Raw genomic sequence first — 12,762 nt, forward strand, 5'->3', positions numbered from 1 at the left:
CAAGTTGAAATTTTCATTAGAACCATGAACCACTGGCCACACATCAACATCAGCGGCATTGGCAAAATTTCTTGGTCGTCTTATATTATACGGATTGATTTCAGGGTGATCAGAATTATCTTTCGCAAACTTCATTGTGGGACCTGCTGATCTTGTATAATCATCAGAATATCTTGCCAACCCTATTATTGTTGGAGCAACGTCGACATCATTCTGAATCGATTCAATATTTTTTCCATCAATCATATACGTGGCGCTACCAAATAATGCCATGATCCCGTTGTTGACAAAACCAACTTTTACTGCATCTCCGTAATTAGTATTATCATCCGCTTTTACAATTGTACCTTCTACCTCAATAAAAGCCTCAGCGGGTAAAAATTATCTACTTGTGTCATGAACTTGTAGTTCAATTATTCCTCCACGTTGATCTGGTGTTCGTGCGTCATAAGAATAAAACTGATAATCACGTACCGATTCATCTTTAATGACAGGTTTTTCCATATCAAATGCTTCGTCGGATACGCGCTTGAACATTTTATTATAATTATTTTCCGTTTAACACGTTGATTACCGCGTTCGGGAAATTCCACTTCGGGAAGTTCCACTTCCTGATATCAAACTTGAAATATTATTCCTTGGTTCACCGAGTCCTTGATCTGCTAACGCCGCCAGTTTTTGATTTGCAGCTTGATTTATTATTTTACTTACGTCTGCGGGCATAATTTCAGTACTTGGTAATTTTACTGGTGGCTGTGATCTTCGTCGCATTAATCGTGCTAGTCTATCTTTGATCGCCGAGAACGCCTTACCAGCAACATTGACAATTGCACCAGGAGCTTTTTCACGAACAATATCAATAGCTTTCATCGATAATTGTTTTGCAACAGGTGCTACTTTTGGAGCTATCCTTGTAAATAATCCCTGTACAACATCACCAAGTCTGTCTCCGTAAATAGCTCTGTAGATTGGTAATCGTGAGTTTACCGCTCTGACCTGTACGGGTTTACGATGATTATTGTGTACGATCATGTTATTTTATTTACCATTTATCTAACAACTAGTCACTGTAATCATCAAGTTCATCGATAAGTTCTCGGTAAACGCCGATATCCATGATACCACCTTGAAATAATCGCCGACAAATATCAGCTGCTTCGTTGGTTATTTCTGGTGAGTTATTTCCGACACGTTTTCCCCCTATGAGACCTTCTAACCGTGATACATCATTGAGGGTATTATCAGGACAAATAATATTATTTCCCAGACCACTCCCCGTTGCTCCTTCTTCTGTTGTTTTCTTAAATAGTCTCTTAAATAGTCTTAAGGGTGATCTTTCTTCTATTGTTTTCTTAAATAGTCTTGAGGGTGATACTTCTTCTTCCTCACTTATTGTTCTGAGAGATTGTGATAATTTTGATTCTTTCTTTTACAAGATGCATGATTATTTTTTTGCGATAATCATTATATACCTCATCATTAGAATAAGCTCTATCTTTATTGTAATATATACGATATATCCATTTATATCAGATTTCGGGATTACTAAAACGAAAGTAGTTAAGTGGGGCACATTAGGGACAATGGGACTTAGCATTAAAAAGACCCCTGGGTCAGATTAGGGACAATGGAAATTTAACATGGAGAGAAATCGTGGGTCACTCTAGCGACAAGGGGAATTTAACATGGAACTATAGTGTGGGTCTGTCTAGCGACAAGGGGAAATTAACATGGGAATAGAGTTTGGGTCTGTCTAGGGACAAGGGGAATTGAACATATGGAAATTGAACATGGTGGGTCTGTATAGCGTCAAGGGGAATTGAACATGGTGGGATTGTCTAGGGACAATGATGGTAGAGGGTCAAACACAACAGAGACAGAAACATACATACACTAGTACAAGCGTGAGATTTATATATAAAGCATTACCAAGACCTGAAATCTTGCTGGGGTGTTCAAAAATTTGCATAATTGTAATGATGCTATAAATAGCTATAATCAAGGAAATGCTCAACGACAAAATGGATGTGACTAAAAGTAACGCTAAAATGACGAAATTGTTCCAGAATTTAAAGGAAAATAAACATATCCCCGAAAATTAAGTTACAATGGTTTAGACTAAAATGGATAAAATTAGTAACTACTTACAATATCAACTTCTGTGACGATCGTGGATAAATGCCTATGTATCTATAATCAGCTGAAATTCCTATGAAATCCCACTATCTATTTATAGCTCCAACTTGTGGGTTTTTCCTTTGGAAAATCCCACTATCTTTTTATAGCCTCAGCTTGAGTGACGTTCCTGTTTATGAATTCTAGCATATATGTATAGCTACAAAATGTGGAAATCCCCAAGTCGATATTTATAGTCTCAAAATTTCCAGCGTCAGTGACGTCACTGTACTGAACACTAGGGGATAAATGTCAACAGTGTTGCAAGTGGCTGACCTGAATACACGCTACTGCAGGTAGGTAGGTAGAGTGTATCTGATAGGGATAAAGTGAGTTTTTATAGGGACAAACAGAGACCAAAACACACACACACACACACACACACACACACACACACACACACACAACATACGCGCGCAGACTCACACACACACACACACACACAGGGAAGAGGAAAAAACAAACCCCAAAATATACTATCCACACTCGGGAGGAAGAAAAAAAAACAACCAAATATACGATCTACACAACGTACGCGAACAAACACACACACACACACACACAACATACGCGTGCAGACTCACACACACGCACACACACAGAGGGAAGAGGAAAAAACAAACCCCAAATATACTATCCACACTCGGGAGGAAGAAAAAAAACAACCAAATATACGATCTACACAACGTACGCGAACAAACACACACACACACACACACACACAACATACGCGCGCAGACTCACACACACACACACACACACACACACACAGAGAGGGAAGAGGAAAAAGCAAACCCCAAATATACTATCCACACTCGGGAGGAAGAAAAAAAAAACAACCAAATATACGATCTACACAACGTACGCGAACACACACACATACACACACACACACACACACACAACATACGCGTGCAGACTCACACACACGCACACACACAGAGGGAAGAGGAAAAAACAAACCCCAAATATACTATCCACACTCGGGAGGAAGAAAAAAAACAACCAAATATACGATCTACACAACGTACGCGAACAAACACACACACACACACACAACATACGCGCGCAGACTCACACACACACACACACACACACACACACACAGAGGGAAGAGGAAAAAGCAAACCCCAAATATACTATCCACACTCGGGAGGAAGAAAAAAAACAACCAAATATACGATCTACACAACGTACGCGAACACACACACATACACACACACACACACACACACACAGAGGGAAGAGGAAAAAACAAACCCCAAATAAACTATCCACACAAACGTACGCGAACGCATACAAACCCCAAATATACTATTCACACAACGTCGCTAACGCATACAAACCCCAAATATGCTATCCACACTCGGGAGGAAGAAGAAAAAACAACCAAATATACGATCTACACAACGTACGCGAACACACACACACACACACACACACACACTCACACACAGAGGGAAGAGGAAAAAACAAACCCCAAATATACTATCAACACAGAAGGGAGATAATACAAACCCCAAATAAACTATCCACACAAACGTACGCGAACGCATACAAACCCCAAATATACTATCAACACAGAAGGGAGATAATACAAACCCCAAATAAACTATCCACACAAACGTACGCGAACGCATACAAACCCCAAATATGCTATCCACACTCGGGAGGAAGAAGAAAAAAAAAAACAACCAAATATACGATCTACACAACGTACGCGAACAAACACACACACACACACACACACACACACACACACACACACACTCACTCACACACAGAGGGAAGAGGAAAAAACAAACCCCAAATATACTATCAACACAGAAGGGAGATAATACAAACCCCAAATAAACTATCCACACAAACGTACGCGAACGCATACAAACCACAAATATACTATCAACACAGAAGGGAGATAATACAAACCCCAAATAAACTATCCACACAAACGTACGCGAACGCATACAAACCCCAAATATACTATCAACACAGAAGGGAGATAATACAAACCCCAAATAAACTATCCACACAAACGTACGCGAACGCATACAAACCCCAAATATGCTATCCACACTCGGGAGGAAGAAGAAAAAAAAAACAACCAAATATACGATCTACACAACGTACGCGAACAAACACACACACACACATACACACACACACACAGAGGGAAGAGTCAAAAACAAACCCCAAATATACTATCAACACAGAAGGGAGATAATACAAACCCCAAATAAACTATCAACACAAACGTACGCGAACGCATACAAACCCCAAATATACTATTCACACAACGTCGCTAACGCATACAAACCCCAAATATGCTATCCACACTCGGGAGGAAGAAGAAAAAACAACCAAATATACAATCTACACAACGTACGCGAACACACACACACACACACACACACACACACACACACACACACACAGAGGGAAGAGGAAAAAACAAACCCCAAATATACTATCAACACAGAAGGGAGATAATACAAACCCCAAATAAACTATCCACACAAACGTACGCGAACGCATACAAACCCCAAATATACTATCAACACAGAAGGGAGATAATACAAACCCCAAATAAACTATCCACACAAACGTACGCGAACGCATACAAACCACAAATATACTATCAACACAGAAGGGAGATAATACAATAATACAAACCCCAAATAAACTATCCACACAAACGTACGCGAACGCATACAAACCCCAAATATGCTATCCACACTCGGGAGGAAGAAGAAAAAAAACAACCAAATATACGATCTACACAACGTACGCGAACAAACACACACACACACACATACACACACACACAGAGGGAAGAGTCAAAAACAAACCCCAAATATACTATCAACACAGAAGGGAGATAATACAAACCCCAAATAAACTATCCACACAAACGTACGCGAACGCATACAAACCCCAAATATACTATCAACACAGAAGGGAGATAATACAAACCCCAAATAAACTATCCACACAAACGTACGCGAACGCATACAAACCCCAAATATGCTATCCACACTCGGGAGGAAGAAGAAAAAAAAAAAACAACCAAATATACGATCTACACAACGTACGCGAACAAACACACACACACACATACACACACACACAGAGGGAAGAGTCAAAAACAAACCCCAAATATACTATCAACACAGAAGGGAGATAATACAAACCCCAAATAAACTATCCACACAAACGTACGCGAACGCATGCAAACCCCAAATATACTATTCACACAACGTCGCTAACGCATACAAACCCCAAATATGCTATCCACACTCGGGAGGAAGAAGAAAAAACAACCAAATATACGATCTACACAACGCACGCGAACACACACACACACACACACACACACTCACTCACACACAGAGGGAAGAGGAAAAAACAAACCCCAAATATACTATCAACACAGAAGGGAGATAATACAAACCCCAAATAAACTATCCACACAAACGTACGCGAACGCATACAAACCACAAATATACTATCAACACAGAAGGGAGATAATACAAACCCCAAATAAACTATCCACACAAACGTACGCGAACGCATACAAACCCCAAATATACTATCAACACAGAAGGGAGATAATACAAACCCCAAATAAAGTATCCACACAAACGTACGCGAACGCATACAAACCCCAAATATGCTATCCACACTCGGGAGGAAGAAGAAAAATAAAAAACAACCAAATATACGATCTACACAACGTACGCGAACAAACACACACACACACACACATACACACACACAGAGGGAAGAGGCAAAAACAAACCCCAAATATACTATCAACACAGAAGGGAGATGATACAAACCCCAAATAAACTATCCACACAAACGTACGCGAACGCATACAAACCCCAAATATACTATCAACACGGAGTGAAGAAGAAAAAGTTTTTTGAAAGCACCTAAGCCCTCACCTGCAATGACCAACTTTGCCAAACACCTACACCCCACCCCCACTCCCAACACTACAAAACCCATTTAACCCGTTATTTTATGGCATCAGTGTGTGATTTAGGAAACATCAAGACACAAAATGATCGATGAATAGACTGACTATTGTTTACCGACTTGCATGCCTAAAGAGCGTGCGTGAAGGAAAACATCCTTCCATTTCAATTCTAACTAAAACATGATCCAGAGGGATAGAGAGAGGTGAAAGAGCACAATTTCATAAAGTGTGAGTAAAAACAAAACACGCCATCCTTATTATACAATGTCAAGACCAAGAGACACTTACGTTTTCTTTCTGGTCTATTCTCTTTTAGAAGGTAGTATGAAATTTCACATCAGGGCCAACGCATCGGCTCACATTGTCAATTTTTCCATTTCCATGTCTTTACTGGCACAAGTTCTTCATCATCTTCAATTTCTTCTTCTTCTGAATCCCTCTTCTCTGTTTCGTCTTGTTTTTGTTTCTTCTCTTTTCTCGTAGGGCACTCTGAATTCCAGTGTCCTTTCTCCTGACAACGATATTAGGTATCTTGACTTTTGTCTCTCTTTCTTAGACGAAGCAGGTATTCTGGAGACAAATACCCATTTACCTTTGCAGATATAGCAAACTTCATTAGCACTTACACACGTTCGTATGACTCTCATCAAATCAACGATCAAAAGAGTAAGTTTTGTTGTCACTTTCGCATGTGAATTATGCTTTCGTATGACTTTTAGCAAATATTTGACCAGCAGGTCGATCTGTGCTGACTCTTCCATCTTCTTGATCGTTTGAGAGCGGAATGAATACTCTGACGCTAAGACACTCTCCTTATATACAGAGACCTGCTGCGTATGAAACCTAGTCAAATGTAATTTTGCAATAAGATGAAACGATTTCATTGAGGAAGTAAAAAGCAATGATGTACCGTATCGCCTCACACAAAACCTGAAGTGTTAGTTCAAATCCGTGTCAGCGATTTCGAAGACGACATAACTGAGATTTAATTCTTTCCCCTACAATTATGCCACAAAACCACGAGTCCTGATTCACGCCAAAAGAAATTTCGTTCGGTCCATAAAAAATAGTATCATATCTGAGAAACGCAAAAAGGAACTTCCAGAAAACTGAGAAAGACGGCTTACACCTACAACGTAAATGTATGAGTTCAAGTAGTGCGTAAAACTTAGTCAAATTAAATTTTTATAGTCAAGACGAAACGATCTCTTTTCGAACAAGAAAGCAGACACCAAGCGACAATGGCGATCCGTGTCACACAACACTTTTCAAAATGTATATTATCAGAGGTTTGTTCTAGCGATCTGCACGGTTAAATTAAATGTTGATGTATTTTGCAATAAGACGGACACAATTTCCATGGGATCGCCCATGGTACGAATGTTCGTGCATTAGTTTAATTTTTAAAAATATTTTTTTTATATAAATCGCCTATAGGATAGACCCAGTAAAGCATGGCCATTCTCGTCACTGTCTGAATAGCTACTCAAGTCAATTCGAAGCGAACGCGGTAAGAAAATAAGTATAGCCAATGAAATGGCTTACAACGGGTGATGCATTGTTTTGTTCTAGGACTGTGTGGCATAATAATCCCTATGTTCTTGCGTTGTTACCATTACAGTGCAGACAGACTGAAATGTGAACTTACAAGCCCTCTTTGTGTGTGTTGTACCATTTCCTCTTACCACATCAAAATACTGAGCGTCACAGTATTGGTTCGCGTTTTCAAACTGACCATTTTTTTTTATATCTCACTTAAACATTTCGACATAAACACTCACACTCACATCGGTAGAGTCAGAACAGACGTGTTACAGTATTGAGGGGCATGTTATCTTTTCGTTTTCAAACTAATACATTTGGGGCTTGTATGAAGTAAAGAACCGAAAGTACAGTGAAACTCAAGGATGATGACCCAATCTGTCTGTCTATTGATGCGTGTATTTACTTAAGAAGAAATATGACCTCTAAAACACAAAGAGATACGGCAAGCATGATTAGATCAAACACAACGATGTTTTCCTTCACGCCCGTGTAATTTAGAGTTTCAATCGTCTTTGAAGACAAACTTGGTCTCCTTTTGTAGGGCTTGAAATAATAAAAGAAACTGAAAAATCTTAAGCACTTTGCTATAGATAATTTCATCAACAGACTAAACAACATAAATACCATTACAACAATAGAAAGCCTTAAATCTTCTATCAAAAAGAAATGCATGAAAAAAATTAAAGATTAACGATAACTAACCAATGAAACCGAATTTAACAAAGGCAATGACATGTGAAGAAATGCCTCTCACTTTGGAAAGGTAGGCGAATGTACTCTGTCATGCACCATCAACTTGAAAAAAGTTATAAACAGAGAGAAACCTGAATTCAAAATTCAGTTGTTTCTTTTTCTTCAAAATTGTTTCGTTTCTTTTTTCTTTTTTTTTTGGAACAAATCTAAGCACTAATATAGAGTGGAAAAGGGAAAATGCACATACAAGCTTTGATATTTCTGAAAAAATGAGGGGATATTCCTAACGTTCATAACCACCTATATATGCTTGGACTTGTCTGTGACTTATCCACAAAACAAGATGTACATATTTCTGGTCAAGCTGCAAGTGTGTGCGTGTTTTTGAAAATGGTAAAAATGGGATATACAATTTTCTCGTGACACTTATAAAGTGAAGAGTCTGTGCAAGTGTCAAAAGCCAAAGTCATATAAGTTTTGTATTTTGTACGGCTTGTAAAGATTTCCACTTTAGAAAATGTGAAGTATCACAAGTTATTATCACAAACAGAAGTGGAACATAGGGGCTTGCAAGAAAGAAAATAACCCAGACAGTTGGTGTCATCAAGAGTGCTAGAGACGGTACCCGAACTTGCTTGCTTGCTTACTTGAATTAAAGTGATTTTCGCTCTAATGGAGCATGTATCACTGGTTTAATAACGCACCGCGTGATTTTTAATTACTCCTGGGAAGGAAAGAGAGCCTCATCCCCCCAGGCTTTTATGTACTCACAGACTACTTTTAAATTTAGCCAATCAGGTGTAGGACTAACTAGTCCTTAACAACCTGACTGAAAGGCTTTAAACATGAGTGGGAATTGTCTCACCACACACTCATTTTTCTGTCCGAGCGTGGTAAAGGAGGAAAAAGGTGCTCGCAAGACAGCCATGGATGTTAAGTACTCACCAAAACGCTAGCCCGTACTTATTTCAAATCAAGTCGTGTCACCAAAAAAGACGACGTGTACGACATCAAAGGCATTGTCAAACGCAGAATGCCTCAGTGCTAACTGGCTAGGTCTGCATTTCTTGCTCCCGCTGCTGTTGCGTATATTTCTTCCCTCCACACCGAGTTCTGGGCCTAATTCTTTAAATTTCGTTGTACCCGAACTTACATTATCCATATTATCACCAACAAAAAAAAAACAAAAAAAAAAAAACGCACAGACCTAAAAGAAACACTCACTCACTTTTTACAGAACATTACTATTTTTAAAATTTTGATAAGCGACGGAAACGAACAACTTAGAGTCACACTTTCTAACCAAGATAAAGAAATCATGTGCTGATAGACTCACTTCTGTATTTTTTCTTCTAACTGACTAACATATCATAGGCAATGGAATGTTATTTCTTTTCGAGAGTATGGGGTAGCCCTGAAATTTTTGGGGGGAACTTGAAGCGATCGCCATAGCTTCAAGTTCCCCAAATTTGTTTTAAAATTGGGGGAATTTTAAAACAAATTTGGGGAACTTGAAGCTATGGCGATCGCTTCAAGTTCCCCCCAAAAATTTCAGGGCTATCCCATACTCTCGAAAAGAAATAACATTCCATTGCCTATGATATGTTAGTCAGTTAGAAGAAAAAATACAGAAGTGAGTCTATCAGCACATGATTTCTTTATCTTGGTTAGAAAGTGTGACTCTAAGTTGTTCGTTTCCGTCGCTTATCAAAATTTTAAAAATAGTAATGTTCTGTAAAAAGTGAGTGAGTGTTTCTTTTAGGTCTGTGCGTTTTTTTTTTTTTGTTTTTTTTTTGTTGGTGATAATATGGATAATGTAAGTTCGGGTACAACGAAATTTAAAGAATTAGGCCCAGAACTCGGTGTGGAGGGAAGAAATATACGCAACAGCAGCGGGAGCAAGAAATGCAGACCTAGCCAGTTAGCACTGAGGCATTCTGCGTTTGACAATGCCTTTGATGTCGTACACGTCGTCTTTTTTGGTGACACGACTTGATTTGAAATAAGTACGGGCTAGCGTTTTGGTGAGTATTTAACATCCATGGCTGTCTTGCTGAGCACCTTTTTCCTCCTTTACCACGCTCGGACAGAAAAATGAGTGTGTGGTGAGACAATTCCCACTCATGTTTAAAGCCTTTCAGTCAGGTTGTTAAGGACTAGTTAGTCCTACACCTGATTGGCTAAATTTAAAAGTAGTCTGTGAGTACATAAAAGCCTGGGGGGATGAGGCTCTCTTTCCTTCCCAGGAGTAATTAAAAATCACGCGGTGCGTTATTAAACCAGTGATACATGCTCCATTAGAGCGAAAATCACTTTAATTCAAGTAAGCAAGCAAGCAAGTTCGGGTACCGTCTCTAGCACTCTTGATGACACCAACTGTCTGGGTTATTTTCTTTCTTGCAAGCCCCTATGTTCCACTTCTGTTTGTGATAATAACTTGTGATACTTCACATTTTCTAAAGTGGAAATCTTTACAAGCCGTACAAAATACAAAACTTATATGACTTTGGCTTTTGACACTTGCACAGACTCTTCACTTTATAAGTGTCACGAGAAAATTGTATATCCCATTTTTACCATTTTCAAAAACACGCACACACTTGCAGCTTGACCAGAAATATGTACATCTTGTTTTGTGGATAAGTCACAGACAAGTCCAAGCATATATAGGTGGTTATGAACGTTAGGAATATCCCCTCATTTTTTCAGAAATATCAAAGCTTGTATGTGCATTTTCCCTTTTCCACTCTATATTAGTGCTTAGATTTGTTCCAAAAAAAAAAGAAAAAAGAAACGAAACAATTTTGAAGAAAAAGAAACAACTGAATTTTGAATTCAGGTTTCTCTCTGTTTATAATTTTTTTCAAGTTGATGGTGCATGACAGAGTACATTCGCCTACCTTTCCAAAGTGAGAGGCATTTCTTCACATGTCATTGCCTTTGTTAAATTCGGTTTCATTGGTTAGTTATCGTTAATCTTTAATTTTTTTCATGCATTTCTTTTTGATAGAAGATTTAAGGCTTTCTATTGTTGTAACGGTATTTATGTTGTTTAGTCTGTTGATGAAATTATCTATAGCAAAGTGCTTAAGATTTTTCAGTTTCTTTTATTATTTCAAGCCCTACAAAAGGAGACCAAGTTTGTCTTCAAAGACGATTGAAACTCTAAATTACACGGGCGTGAAGGAAAACATCGTTGTGTTTGATCTAATCATGCTTGCCGTATCTCTTTGTGTTTTAGAGGTCATATTTCTTCTTAAGTAAATACACGCATCAATAGACAGACAGATTGGGTCATCATCCTTGAGTTTCACTGTACTTTCGGTTCTTTACTTCATACAAGCCCCAAATGTATTAGTTTGAAAACGAAAAGATAACATGCCCCTCAATACTGTAACACGTCTGTTCTGACTCTACCGATGTGAGTGTGAGTGTTTATGTCGAAATGTTTAAGTGAGATATAAAAAAATGGTCAGTTTGAAAACGCGAACCAATACTGTGACGCTCAGTATTTTGATGTGGTAAGAGGAAATGGTACAACACACACAAAGAGGGCTTGTAAGTTCACATTTCAGTCTGTCTGCACTTTAATGGTAACAACGCAAGAACATAGGGATTATTATGCCACACAGTCCTAGAACAAAACAATGCATCACCCGTTGTAAGCCATTTCATTGGCTATACTTATTTTCTTACCGCGTTCGCTTCGAATTGACTTGAGTAGCTATTCAGACAGTGACGAGAATGGCCATGCTTTACTGGGTCTATCCTATAGGCGATTTATATAAAAAAAATATTTTTAAAAATTAAACTAATGCACGAACATTCGTACCATGGGCGATCCCATGGAAATTGTGTCCGTCTTATTGCAAAATACATCAACATTTAATTTAACCGTGCAGATCGCTAGAACAAACCTCTGATAATATACATTTTGAAAAGTGTTGTGTGACACGGATCGCCATTGTCGCTTGGTGTCTGCTTTCTTGTTCGAAAAGAGATCGTTTCGTCTTGACTATAAAAATTTAATTTGACTAAGTTTTACGCACTACTTGAACTCATACATTTACGTTGTAGGTGTAAGCCGTCTTTCTCAGTTTTCTGGAAGTTCCTTTTTGCGTTTCTCAGATATGATACTATTTTTTATGGACCGAACGAAATTTCTTTTGGCGTGAATCAGGACTCGTGGTTTTGTGGCATAATTGTAGGGGAAAGAATTAAATCTCAGTTATGTCGTCTTCGAAATCGCTGACACGGATTTGAACTAACACTTCAGGTTTTGTGTGAGGCGATACGGTACATCATTGCTTTTTACTTCCTCAATGAAATCGTTTCATCTTATTGCAAAATTACATTTGACTAGGTTT

The sequence above is a fragment of the Sinohyriopsis cumingii genome, chromosome 13 (genome assembly GCF_028554795.1).
Source record: "Sinohyriopsis cumingii isolate HCF-2022 chromosome 13, ASM2855479v2, whole genome shotgun sequence".
Lineage (NCBI taxonomy): Eukaryota > Metazoa > Mollusca > Bivalvia > Unionida > Unionidae > Sinohyriopsis > Sinohyriopsis cumingii.